Source organism: Molothrus ater, chromosome 17 (assembly GCF_012460135.2).
Source record: "Molothrus ater isolate BHLD 08-10-18 breed brown headed cowbird chromosome 17, BPBGC_Mater_1.1, whole genome shotgun sequence".
In the NCBI taxonomy this organism is placed as follows: domain Eukaryota; kingdom Metazoa; phylum Chordata; class Aves; order Passeriformes; family Icteridae; genus Molothrus; species Molothrus ater.
Window position 1 is genome coordinate 1,497,971 of NC_050494.2, and position 13,746 is coordinate 1,511,716.

General features: G+C 42.2%; 1 protein-coding gene across 1 annotated transcript in view; it reads left to right on the forward strand.

Moving 5' to 3' along the window:
- The first annotated feature begins 1,409 nt into the window (after positions 1–1,409).
- The window catches only part of ITCH (itchy E3 ubiquitin protein ligase), a 58,235-nt gene continuing 45,898 nt past the window's right edge, over positions 1,410–13,746 (forward strand). The window contains exon 1 of the mRNA XM_036395601.2: positions 1,410–1,474. The gene's annotated coding sequence lies outside the window, so the exon portion shown is untranslated. The remainder of the gene's footprint in view (positions 1,475–13,746) is intronic.

Below are 13,746 nucleotides of genomic sequence, written 5' to 3' on the forward strand. Positions count from 1 at the left end.
CCTGAAGTGAGGTGCACATGTACCTTGGTCAGTCGGAACCACAGGTGGCTGATTGCCATCAAAACACATGTGTTGGTCTGTCAGGGAAACAGTAGGAGCTGTTTTCTTGCTTAGGCCTTATCAACAGAAACAGTCACTTAATTGTGGCTGTGAGATCTTATTGGAGTTTATGTGTGGAAGACAAGATGGATTTTCACATCCCTGCCAGTTGTAAGAAAATGCTAAACTTTGCACTTGCAAAGTGTATAATTTTTCTGAAAAATTATTGAGGATATTCTCCTACTCTCTGAATATTGAGTATTATTTCCTCTGATTTCAGAGCCTACACTGTCTCATTCCTCACTGTCAAAAGAAGAAGTGTATTGTAATTTCTATGCATTCACTTATGCAATAGTGCATTCATGTTAAGAAAAAACACACTTGAAACAAGAAAAAATTTTATGTAAAGGTTAAATAATATTAGTGGCTTAAGCACCTGCAACAAATACTTTAAAATCACAAAAGTTATTTTATTTTCAAAGGGCTTTATTTTGTGTCCCAAAGCCCACAGTGACAGCAGTGATGTCCCAGCTGCTTGACTGTTACAGACTCATGTTAGCCAGGATGTCCCTTTGTGCACTCAGAGATTTCCCTTGGCTGCTGTCACTGCAGTAATGTGGGACCAGGGGGGGCCATGGGTTCCTCAAGGTGTTCGTGTCAGTGAGCCCTCAGGGCTGCTTTGATGATCCAAGATTTTTACTGTAGTGTATGTGCGCACACACACACACACACACACACACATATATATATATATATATATAGTCTGTTTACAGAATCATAGATTCATGGAATGGATTTGGGCTGGAAGGGAACTTAAAGATCTCATTCCACCCCCTGCCATGGGCAGGGACACCTTCCACTGTCCCAGACTGCTCCAAGCCCTGTCCAACCTTGCCTTGGACATTTCCAGGGATCCAGGGGCAGCCACAGTTTCTCTGGGCACCTGTGCCAGGGCCTCAGCACCCTTACAGGGAAGAATTTCTTCTCAATATTCCATCTAATCCTGCCCTCTGGCAGCGGGAAGCCATTGCCCCTTGTTCTGTCACTCCAGGCCCTTGTTCAAAGTCCCTCTCCAGCTCCCTCGGAGCTCCTTTAGGCAGTGGAAGGCGCTCTTAGTTGTTCCTGGAGCCTTCTCTTCCCCGGATGAGCACTCCCAGCCCCCAGGCTGGCTCCAGAGGATATGGAACTCGGCTCGTCACCCTGCACCTCACAGCGCCTCACGGTCCCACCCCTCCCGTCCCTGCCTCTCGCTCCCGTGGCCCGCGCTGAGCATGCGCAGTGCTTGGCGCGGGGCACGGTGGGAGCTGTGGTCCTTGCGCCGCAGCCGGGGGACTCGGCGCCTGCGCACGTCGCGCCCGACTTAGCAAAGTCGCTGCCGGAGGCCGGGCGGGCCGCGCTGCCATCTTGGACCTGAGGGACGGGGGAGCCGCGGCCGGTGAGCGGAGCGGGGCCGGGGGGTAGAGAGGGAGCACGGGGGTAGCGCTGGGGAGGGGACCCTGCGGGGGGCGCGGGAACCCCGCGGTCGGGCCCGGATCTGGAGAGGCTCGCTAAGGGCGGACCCGCCGCTCTGTACCCCCGGGCCCCGCGGGGCAGCACTAGGAGCGGGGCAGCACCGCTCCTTCCCCGGGACGCGGGCGGCGATCCCGGGACCCCCGCGCTGTCCGCCCCCGCCGCCCCTCCGCGGCTGCCGGGGGCACCTGCCCGCACCCCGGTGCCTCCAGTTCCGAGTCTTTCCTCAGCCGTCCCCGGCAGTGTTGCGTCCCTGCCCGCCCGGACCTCGCCAGCCTCTCCCTGTTCCTGGTCGCCAGGATCTGCCCCTAAACCTTCACCCTCTCGCAGGCTCGCTCCCTTCAGGGCTGTGCTTTCCGCAGCCCTTCCAGCACAGCCTCCTTCCCCCGTGTGTGTCCCCCCTGTCCCGGGGCTCCTTCCAGGTGTACGGGGCTTCGGTGTCTTTATCTCGGCCGAGTACAGTCGGACGCTGAAGGAATGTGTCCTAGCGATAAAGCGTGACTACAGCCAGAGGTTTATCCCGAACTGTTCTCTCTTGTAAACACGGCAGAATGGCATCGTTGGTGCCACCGCTCTATTTTGGAAACATGGACAAGTTCTGGCTGTTAACTCCTCCGCTCCCACGCCGGTTTTCTTTGACCTTGTGTGCTAGTGCTGTCGAGATAAAAGCAGACAAAGGTGTTCGAGGATGGGTTTGCTCTAATAATCGAGAATTCAGCTTGTTTTAATTGCTGTAATTTGTGATGTTATCAGAAGACCTTCTGATCTGAGTGTGATGCAGAGAAAGGGGCAGGTGTAGCGTTTGGGATCCCTGTGTTGTGGCAGCCTTTACCCTTGATGCTTGAGGAAATACCCCCAGCAAAACTTACCTTTATAGCTTAGTTAGGCATGAAGAAGTCAGAAACCAGCGTATTTTAGACTGTCTTTTCCCAATATATTGCTGCTTATTGGCGTGAGTTTCTCATTGTTTTGCTTGGTCTCTGCTACCCTGCCTGTCAACCTTTTTGAAGAGAAGTGGAGAGAAATCTGGACTGGTATTTGAAAGAAGGCATTCTGTGCTGAGGGAGTGACAGTAGATCCAGCAGTTGCTTGTATTTACGTGAGAAAAGGCACAGGCGTTTAAGAATGAAACATGAATCACAGGCCATCTTTGGTTCTGAGGATTTTAATGCTTAAAAATGTATTGTTTGAAAAAACAGTAAATTCTTTTCTGTTTTCTTGAAGTGAAAGTCCAAAGCAGTTGTAATTTCATTACAATTACCCTGCTATTCACTACAGCTGTTTAAATGTGGACTGTGTCTAGTGTGCATTCTTAGTTGTGATTTAGCTGACATTTAATCACTGCACTGAATGCATTCACCTCCAAATGATCTTTGGAATAATATGTAGCATTCAGACCCAAAGTGAGTTTCTTGTCTTTAAAACAACAGTAGATGTGAGAGATAATTCGAGAGTGGAAAATAACTGAGACTTCTGAGTGCTAACTTTGAAAGCTTCTTACAGATTAAAGTTATTTTAGGGCTTAAGAGAGATTGAGAGAAGATTATTTATATGAATTTATTAGTTAAGCAGCATCACTTCTTTTTCTTCCCTCAATTTTCTCTCCTTTCTTAAAGTTCTGTTTCTTCTGTTGTGAAACCAACCTGAAACATGAGTTATCTTATTTCTTTAAGTTTCAAAATGGTTTGGGGAAAACTACAGCATAAGGTAATAGGAAGAAAGGCAGTAAAGTAGCATGGTGTTTGTCTTGAGGAGATTAAATTGATATTTTTTTTTTCAGAGAGTTTGTCACAGACTGCTTGAAAAATGTTTCATGAGAGATTTACAACGTAATTTTATTCTGTTTTACAGCATGTGAAAGAGATGTTTGTCAGCAGCATTATCAGTATCAGTCAATGATAGCATCTGAATAAACATCTTTTGTGAGTTTAAGCTGTTTAAACAAAGTGATAAATATATTCGACCATAGTGAAGTACTTTTCAAGCAATAAACCCAATTTGATTTCTTCTTAAAAGCAAGGAAAATAGTCTGTAGGCTGAGAGTAGAAGAAAAACCCCTTGCACATGGTAATGATGACACTTCTGCGAGTTTATTTTTAAGCTTTTCTGTTTGGGTGTCCAGTTATGTTCATGTAACGTTCTAGTTTTTGTCATTCTGCTGTACTTACATGTAATTGCAGGAATTTCTTTATTCCCTCACAACTGAGGAAGGTGAAGGTGTGTGCCTAACCCAGAGGACTGTTGGCCACAGTTCCTTGCTGTGGCTGCACTTTGCCCAGATGCAGAAGCATTTTGAAGTGAGTGCTTGCCTCAAAGGGGAAGTAGACAAACCATGATTATAGTCTAGCTTGGGAGTATTCTAGATATTTAGTTTTACTGTCTTGTAACTTGAGTATTTTGAAAGACTGTAGGCAGTCCTTCTTGGGCCTGGTTGGACTGTTAGCTGAGCTAATTCTGAGTGCACGTTTTGGTGAGAGAAAGGTGCTTCATCCTTCTCTTAGAAGACTAAAGCAATAGAGACTTGGTGAGTTTCTCTAAGTGACTGACACTCAGGTTTTACTGTAGTGCAGAGTTGCTGGAGCTGAAGGATTGATATTTTTCTTCATAAGAATTGCAAATTACGCATAATAGGAATGAAAGTATTACAACAAACTGGGAAAGAGTGTTTTGAAGAAGCCAGGGCCCTGTTTCATATGACCAGCTCTCAAGTTATGTCTGGAATTTCTGCTTTTACTACACCAAAGCACTGCAGGTTTTTTTTCTCCCCTCTGAGGAAACACGATACCACATCTTGTTGTGCTGGTTATTCAAATAGTTTTTCAAATTTGGCGGTATGTTGCTGTTCTTTTTTTTTTTATTTTTTATTTTTTTTAAAGTTCCTGCCTTGCACCCACCTGCCCAAGCTATTCTCTGCTGCTGGGAGAGGCCGATTGTTTCAGTCAGGCACAGAACTCCTGTCATGTTTGCATTTACACCATTGGTTCTGAAGCTGGAGCTCAGACTCAAATGGTGCTGTTGCTCAGCAGGAAGAGGCCAATGCTCTTCAGGTGGATTGTTCCAATTTGATTGTGTAGAACCTTTCTAATCAGGAAGTGAGAGTTCGGTGACTTACCTTTCTTTACCTGAAATGTACAGGTCTCAGGTTCTGGATTTGGTAGCCCATAATATGGAAACTGGAACTTTCAAGAGGAGTGTTGCTATCAGCCTGTATAAAATCTTCATGTTCTCAGTTTTCTATTCTTTATAGGTCTAATTTTCTTTCAGTGGTAGCCTTTACACATATTTTTTCTTTCCTAAGTATTTACTGGATACCTAGTAATCTTTTTGAAGTTTATTACTAAGGAAGAGAAAGATCAAGTGAAAGATTAAGGTGATCTTTAAACAGAAAAAGATGGTAAGACAGGCCTGCAATCTGCTTCGATTTATTCATTAATTCATCAAATAAATAGCCATTAACAGTGAAATATCCACTAGGAATATAAAATTTGTGACTGGAAGCATGTTAATTTTCAGAAAAATAAAATAGGCTCTTTGATCCCTTCAGTTTCATGTGATTGGGATGGAACTTTTGCCTGGGCAAGTCATTCATAACTTACTACCCTTTTTAACCTTGCCTCATTCAGTGGAAAAAGTGAAGGAAAGCTCAATGCTGAGCAAGCTGAAGAGGTGGACTGAGACACAGAAGAGTGGGTTGTGTTAATTTTTAACATGCTTTTGGTCAGTATCCATGCTTAGTGCCTTCCCAGTCCCCAGTGCTAGCTAACTTTTAATTGTGTATTAATAATCACTAGTCTTGCTTAACAGTTAGAATGCTCAGTTATCCAGTTTTTTATTTTATTCACTGCTGGCTTCATAAGCACTTGAATGTATTAAGACTTGTTGCTCTGAATATTCCTCTTCTACTTTTCTGACACCCTGAGGTTTTTGCTCTGTCAGTGTTGCTCTTTTCATCTATTTGTAAAGCAGATAGATGGATCAAGTTTGTTCTGGATAAGGATTCCTCATCCTTAAAGTTTTTTCTTTTACTTTGGCTTATCAGAGCCTGAGTTAAGTGATCTGTGGATCACTGTTGATTCATTTCTCTTAAGGCTTGTCTCTACAAGTGTATGTGCCTTGTATATGTACATGTGTATTTTCTACTGCTGTAAGTATATAATTTCAGAGACTAGATAAGAAATGTATTGACCAATATATAAAAATGTTCATAAAATGGTAATTTATTTGGGCTAATCTTTAACCAGGCTTGCTAACTTCTGTGAAAGTGGTGAGCTGCATATTTTCACCAGATTTTACCTCAACACCCTTTACTTTCTGTTCAGATTAAAACTTCCTGGGCAATCCTGCATGTGAAGGGCACTTTATAAAGGAAATGAGAGAAAGGAGAATTTGTAAGCTTAGAAGATAAAAAGTGAGACTTGTGTGACACTGACTTGCTTTTTGTATCTGGATCACAGCATGGTTTGGGTTGGAAGGAACATTAAAGACACCAGTTCAAAGATCACAAAGCTGCTTTGGTTCTTAAATGTCTGTGATTGACCCAGTGCATGTGATGTCTTCAATGATGAAGCTTTCAGAGCAGTTTCTTTTTCCAGCTGTTTGAATGGAAATAACGTGTATAATGGTAATGGTAAAGAGGAGGGAAATGCTGAAGGAAGACACTTTGATCACCTCACCTCTACCTGAAAGAAGTTTCCATAGCTGCCCAAACTAAACAGCTCTCACCTGTGTTTTCAGATGGAATACTCACCACATGTAACATTTCTAATTCCATTTGAGTGATCATCACCCAAAGATACAGAGGAAAACTTAGGATCCACAGGCAGTAATCCTGCATGTAATTGGCATGTTCCACATTGTGCATATTAAATTGAGTTTACCAGTAAGATTTTAAAATACCTTTTTTTTGCTTTATGCCGATGAGGCATTTTGTGAGTATTAAAAAGACCAATTTCCACAGCAACGCTGCGTTTATTAAACGTTTGCCTGAACCAAACTGAGTTCAGGTCAATGAAAAAGCTGTCGTGAGGCAGCGGTGTTCTCATTGTTCTCCTGTGCACCCATTGAATCAGGATGTTTAACTCCTGTTCTGAAATCTGGTTTGGGCAGGTGGATTTGCTCTATGTGGAGACCTGTTGACATTGCTGGTGGTTTATTTGATATTCTCCATGGTTTAAAGGTTTTAAACATAGCCCTGTGAGGTGTGGCGTGGCATCTCATGACTTTTTTCTGCTTTCCCTTCCTTTCCACTCATCATGAGGCTCTCTGGACTACAAGATTTAAGGCACTAGTGAGAGTTTGAGTTATTAAAGAAAAAAATAACATTTAAGCAACATCTTGCTTTCACATCTGTGATGTGAACAAAATAATACTGTCCTGAGGGGTATTGCAAGGTGGACAAAATAACACTGTCCTGAGGGGGATATTAGAGGTGAAAATATTTTAAGACTAATGCCTGTTTGTTTCGAGGCTGGAAGCTGCCCAGTGCACTCTGTGTTTGAGTGGAGAAGACACCAACAAAGTGAAATTCATAGTTAGGGGTGGCTGATGTGGGAGGTGACAGAGGAGGGGACTTAGACACAGTAATAATAGGGATGAGATTTATTCTAAGAGTCTGCATCACAGCTGGGATTTCTTTGCTTTTTGGAATTTCACTTCCTGTTTTAAAAATAGTAAACTCTATATTTCATATTCTGTATTTCTGCCTTCATGACTTCTAATCTCACACAGTAATGCAAGCTACATAGTGTCTGAACAGAATTTAGAAGAAAGTTGTCACAGTACTCCTCACATGGTTCAGACTCAAGGTTTGTATCTGTAAGGATGTTTTGCTGATTGAGGTGGTCACTGCACAGTGTTCTAACCCTATGAGCCTGTTCTTTTGCTCCAGTGTGTGGGTTCCATTTTGGTGTTCCACATGATGTATGGCCAGGGAAGCCATGAGGGGTGGATATATGGTATAGTGTGGTCACAATAAATTACTCTCCTCGCATAGAATATTTTGCCAGGGCATACAAAGTATGCCTATTTTGTTTTTAAAAAATACACAGTTTCACAGTTATCAGGGTTTTTTTCCTGAAGATTTCCTGGATTAAACAGGTCCTTGAATGTCAGTTTATGACTAGAATTGACACGAAGATAGGGAAGGACTGTGAGACAGGGGAGTGTCACGGGGAAGGGGGCCCACTCCTTGGGCAGTATCCAGCTGCAGGAGGATAATTCCCCATCTTCACTGCTCAGTAGCTGCACTGCTGACATGTGTAGGTGGTGCAGTTACCTCTGGTTCACTTACAAGTTTTGGTTTAGGAGTCAGTCCTGTGCTTCTTCACCCACCTTTGAGCTTCCAGTTGTATCCCAGCTGTAAGGCAAGTCCCTTGAAATTGAAGGATACAGTCAATGTTTGTTGTTAGAAAATAATCTTGTTCTTTTGTTTTTATTTAATGTGCAATTGTCAGTTTTTCACATAGAAGATCTAGGATGTAAAGACTGAAACTTTTGTTTAAGGAATTTACTTATTACTTTAGTTGAAAGAATTAAGATTTCTGACATCTGCTTTATCTTTTTATAAAGGTTAAAGGAGTCTTAGGGCAGCCTCAGAAAACCCAAGGTTAATGGAAGTGTTGAGAATATTGGAATAGTGGTACAATTCTAGGCCACCTTTCTCCTATAGTTTCTGTTTTATTTTACAGAGAGGCATGAGCTGGAATTTAGCAAGCTGTCAGATTTTGCAGGGTTGAGATGCCTTTGTTGTCCACCCATGGCTGTACTTTGACCAGTTGCCATCTGGTCACTTGTAAACAATTTCTAGGAGCAGGTATTGGACTTCTGGTGAAATTAGAAAACATGAAGATGACTCCTCTGGAATTAAAGGTTTTGCTTGCGGCAGTTTGCGGTTTTGGAAAAGACAATGACCCGTAGCAGACTTTCAGATACCTCAGGGTTGACTTAAATAATCTCAATACTTTCTCCCCTCCATGAAATTCTATTTTCCATTGCATCTTTTGGATTTACTTAAGTAATAAATAATTTAGTTTGGAAAAATGCAGCGTTTATTTTCAGCTGACACTGAATTTTGCACATAGCAATATCATTTCATTTTGTTCCAAGTACTGGCTTTCCACTTCTAGTTTCTTTGATTCTACTGTTCAAGAATACTCAGAGAAGCAGCTTCTTTTTCTTAGGGGGCAGTGCATGCGTAGTCATACCTTACCTGTGAGAATTTCAGTGCATTGTCTAGAGCAGTTCTTGTTCCCACAGCTGAGTCAATCAACAGGAACTGTCTTACACCCTCTACTTTGCTGAAGCAGGTACAAGCAGCAAGCGACAAAGAGCTTTCTTTTTCAAGAGATTTGAAGTCATCAGCACATTTCAGATATGTGGTTGGTGCTGGTAGTAGGGAATGATTCATCATTTCTTTGATGAGCCTTGCCAGGCTGAATTGCAGAGCTGTGCAGTCTGTTTCGATTTCGTTTATTGCTCAGGTACCTGCAGTGATGATCTGTTTAGCAAGTTTTTATGGGCAATATCTCATGAAAGCTCCATAGGCCTTTTTAGCTGTGTTCTTGGGAGCAAAGGAGTGGAGCTGTGTCGGGGGCTCTCTTCATTGCTATACCCACACAGGGAGGTAATTTTGTGCTCATTAAACCTTCACTGGTGCTATTGGACACTTAAAACAAGGTGCATTGTGTACTGAACAGTCCTGCACAGAACATCCTGAAAAATTGTGTTAAGGTTCATGTAGACACCAGCATTGCACTTTTGGAAATTGCATCTGCTCCATTTTAGGCTTCCAGGTGAGATGGTCGGGGTTGACATTTTGCTGCTAGACAACAGTCTTTCCAGAAGCTACTTTTAAAAACATTACGGCTGTACAATTTTACAACCATATAAACATGTACAACAACTGTAATGGCTGCTGAAGTTGTCATTCTTAGTAATCACTACAGGTAATTGGGTAATTGCATGGTCAAGCTTTTGGATTTTTTTCATTCCCCAGAGTTAAAAGCTTTTTGCAGGTTTGTTTAGGTGTGTGTACGAACCATTGATAATGAAATGTAGCTCTGAGAAAGGAATGGGGAAATAATGTGAAGCAAGCACTGAGCTGTAAATAAGAGGTAAAACTAATGGCCGGAGATTATGAAATCCTCTGTAGGTGCTGCCCTCTGTTAATAACTGAATGTGTAACTGCTTCTGAAGGGACTTGTTCCAGAGCTGCAAGGTGGATGGTGAAACAGAAGATGGTGGCCTCATATTTTGTTTTACTGTGTTATTTTACAGCAGAGAAAATGTTTCTTATTGACACTTTGATGTGCTTAGGCCTGAGCAGCAGGCCTCAGCCAGAGTTGACTTAAAAGATGAACCCTGGGCATTATGTGACTAACACAATCAGTATTATTTAGCTAAAAATAAATAACACAGATGCTTATGCTAGCTCTCTATAACCGTGTGTAGTTATCTGCAAGAAATGTATCATTTTAAGAAACTTTCCCAACTGCCATGAATAGAGGTTGGTTTGTAGGGTATTTTAGGGGAAAACCCTCCCAGCCAAGGCCTGGGCTCTGGCCAAGCTCTGGCCCCTGCTGCTTGGGAAGTGTGCCATTGGATCCAGGAGTTTCTGTGCTAAAAATATCATCAGGTCACTTTGACTTGCTGATTTGGGCCTATAAAAACCCATTTTCAGGGAATTTGGAGACCTCACTCATGGGTGGATGCACCACGTGGGACTTTCCCAGTTGCCAGCAGGTGTTCTCTCGGTCCTTCCTGCAGAACGGGGCTCCCCAGTGACTGTGGGCTCTGGATGATGGTGGAGTATTTAGGCAATTGGTGATGTATCTTTCCAAATCATTATCCTGTCTCTCATACAGCAATTATTAGGTGCATTACCTTGCTTCTTTTTGCTTGTTGCTAAAGCCAAGAGTGTAGTTTTATTGAATGTATTATTTTACTTTTGTGTTGCCTTAATATTCATAGTCAAACAAGACCACTCTTTCCATTGGCGTTTGTCCTTTAAACTGCCCCCATCAACTGGCAGAACACACTTCAAAAGTAATGCCTTTGAAGTATTTTTAAAAATAGCTGTAATACAACAACCATGGATTTTTTCCTGATGACAAGTCACAAAATAATGTGTCAAATAAGTTAAAGTGGTTCTCTTAACATATCCAGTGATACCAGTCTTTTATCTCTTCCCATAAGCATCAAATTAAGTTCTGTAGTTTCTGAAAATTGCTCATGGAGGTTGACTATTTCCACCTTTTTAATTGGAAAGTAACTTAAAGCAGTAGTGTGAGCTGTGATGCTGAGTGGGTATGTCTGTACTAACGAGATAGGGAAGATAAATGTAGGCACTGGGAAATGAGGGAAATTCAGTGGATGTGTGAAAATCATCAGGCTAAAGTGGTAGAAGAGCACATTGATGGGAAAGGCAGCTATGTTATGCTATGCAGCTATATTATACCTCCAAAATCAAGTTACCTGCGTAGACATTGTGGGGATTTTGACAGCATCATGTTTGTTTAGTTTTAGTATCATAAGTGAAACTTCAGTGCCAGTCTTTCCCACTGAGGTTTGGACTAATTTATATAGACACTCAGGAGAAGCTTTTAGAAACTGTTAGAGGATCCTTTAAGCGACTCTCCAGCCTAAATTTGTCACAGATGGGATATTTTGTAGGTAAAAGAGAGTAATTAGTTTGATTGAAAGTACCAGGACAGTGGCTTTAAAGAAGCATGGGAGAGATAGGGAACAACATACAGGTAACTGTCCAGATTTGCTTGGGTAAATAATAGCCATATAAGTTAACATGAAGGAAATACATGAAAGCATGGACAAATTATGATATCTTTTTGAATAAACAGAGTATCACCCATGATATTTAATGACTTTCTCATCACTGATGTTGTTTTTATAACGATGGGATAGCACAGGTTCCAAGGCAGTGATATGTGAATTTTTTGTGAGGTTTTTTATTAGGGCAAAAGAAAATAAACCAGGAAACCAGTGTGCATATAAAGTGTCCACTAACAGCTTTATGTTGGGACAGTTGAACCAGTTGACTTTTGGATATTTTTCAGTTTCATGTAACCTGATTGTCATTAATTGGAGCTGGCTAACACTTGGGTCTGCATAGTGCTGGACATGTAGGAAATTCACTCGAGCCATATTGCTCTGTTTGTTATAATACACAGCAGCAATAAGGGAAATGGAAGTAGTTGTTAAAAGTGAGAAGAAATACCTGGTGCAGACTTGTGCACTGAATTTTAGTGTAGGACATAGGAAAAGCTGTAGAAATTAAAATCTTGATGTTCAAGATGAACATTACTGAACTTGAAGAAAGTGCAATGCTGATTTATGCAATCTGTGTCTTTCTATTCAAACTAGTAAAGCTGTATTAATAACTGAGCACTGAAAGGGATCCTCAGTTTGGAAAAACAAAAATAGCCTACATGACCAGCTTGATAGATGTCTCTTTAGAGGAGGAATCTGCTACAGGACAGAGACTCAAAAAGAAAAACAGGACAGGTACAACAGGAATTACTGAGGTTGTTTTAGGGAACCGAAAGAATCACAGAATGCCTGAAGTTGGCGGGGATTCCTGGACATGGCTGATCCAAATTCATCTTCTTAGAGCGAGGCTTGTTAGAGCGGTCAGTAATGTGTTCAGTCAGGTTTGGAATGGCTCTGAGAAAGGTGATTTAACCTCTCTTGACAAGTTCTCTGCTCTTCAGCCACCCCACAGAAAAATAAATTACTCCATCCCCTGGTTTTAGGCTGAATTTCCTGCATTTTAATTTGTGCCTGCTGGCTATTGTCCCATCCCCGAGTACTGCTAGGGAGAGTCTGCCTTCAGCCTTTTAACCCTTCAAGTATTTATACACACTGATTAGATCCTCCTGATCATTCTCCTTTCCAGGCTTAACAATCCTACCTTTCTCAGCCTCTTCCCAATCACTTTATTGTTTCTGTACCCCTTTGCTGGTGTCACATCAGTCCATCTGTGTCACTCTTGATTTGGGGAACCTAAAGAGTGGTTCTAATTCTAGAATTAGAATGAAAGAGAATGATCACCTTTCTCATGCTGCAAGTGATGCTTTTTCCTAATCCAGGACGCTGGCAACCCTTTTATTTGTTGTCACTGTGAGGAAGCATTGCTTCATGTACAACAGCACCAGTGTCTTCTGCAGAGTTGTGTCTGTCCAGCTGCCCCCCAGCCTTTACTGGTTCATGGGTTTATTCCTCACCATGTAGAGAACTCTGCACTTCTCCTTGTGGAATTTTTGTTCCATCAGCATATTTGCTGAGGGTGAGCTGGGTGCAGGTCATAAATGGGGAACTTAAACAGTGCTGGTCAAGTCTGTACCCTTGGGCTCCAGCACCAGTGCCTGGGTTCTAACTGGGCAGTGCACCTCTGATCCCAGCCCTGGGAACCTTGCCCTTCATCCAGGCTTGCAGTTACCCCCTAGTCCTGCCTGGCCCTGCTTCATCCCCTTGTGTGAGGATGTTGTAGAAAATGGTGTTGTCCCAGCTGCCAAGTCATCTTCTCAAAGAAAGCTGTCAGACATTATTTCCTCTTTATAGAGCCATGCTGACTAATACAAATCACTTTCTCGTCCACATTATTTTTGGAATGGCTCCTACGAGAATTTGCTCCCTGACCTCCCTGGATTTGAGATGACACTGATCAGTCTGTCTTGGATCATCCTTCTTGCTATTTCAAAGAAAGGAGTGTCATTTGGTTTTTTCAGTACCAGGAATGTGGAGAGTCAACTGATAGGAGTTGGACTTTTCACTTCAGTGTGGCACAGAGTGTGGGCTTCACTGATTTTCTCTAATGCATAGAATAAACAGGAGAAGAAACTTCAGCTCTTCACCATCTTTCTAGATGCTGAATACTTCTGGAAATTTATACTCCTTGTGGTAAAAAACCATTTGTGCTTATACAGATAGTGGTACTCAGTGACTGCTCCTCCTTCCACATGAAACAAGCAATTCTGTAGTTTGGCTCATCACTTAGGCCTCAGGGAGACAATCTGTTACCCTGTTTGATGACACAAATATGTTGTGCTTTATGACAGACCTTTTTTTACCTACAGCATTCATCATTTGTATTGAATAGACATACAGTCTAAATGTAATCTTAATCTCTTTGACTAAATACTCTGTTTTTTCTTAGACCAGAGCACAGCAGTTAAAACTTCCTAG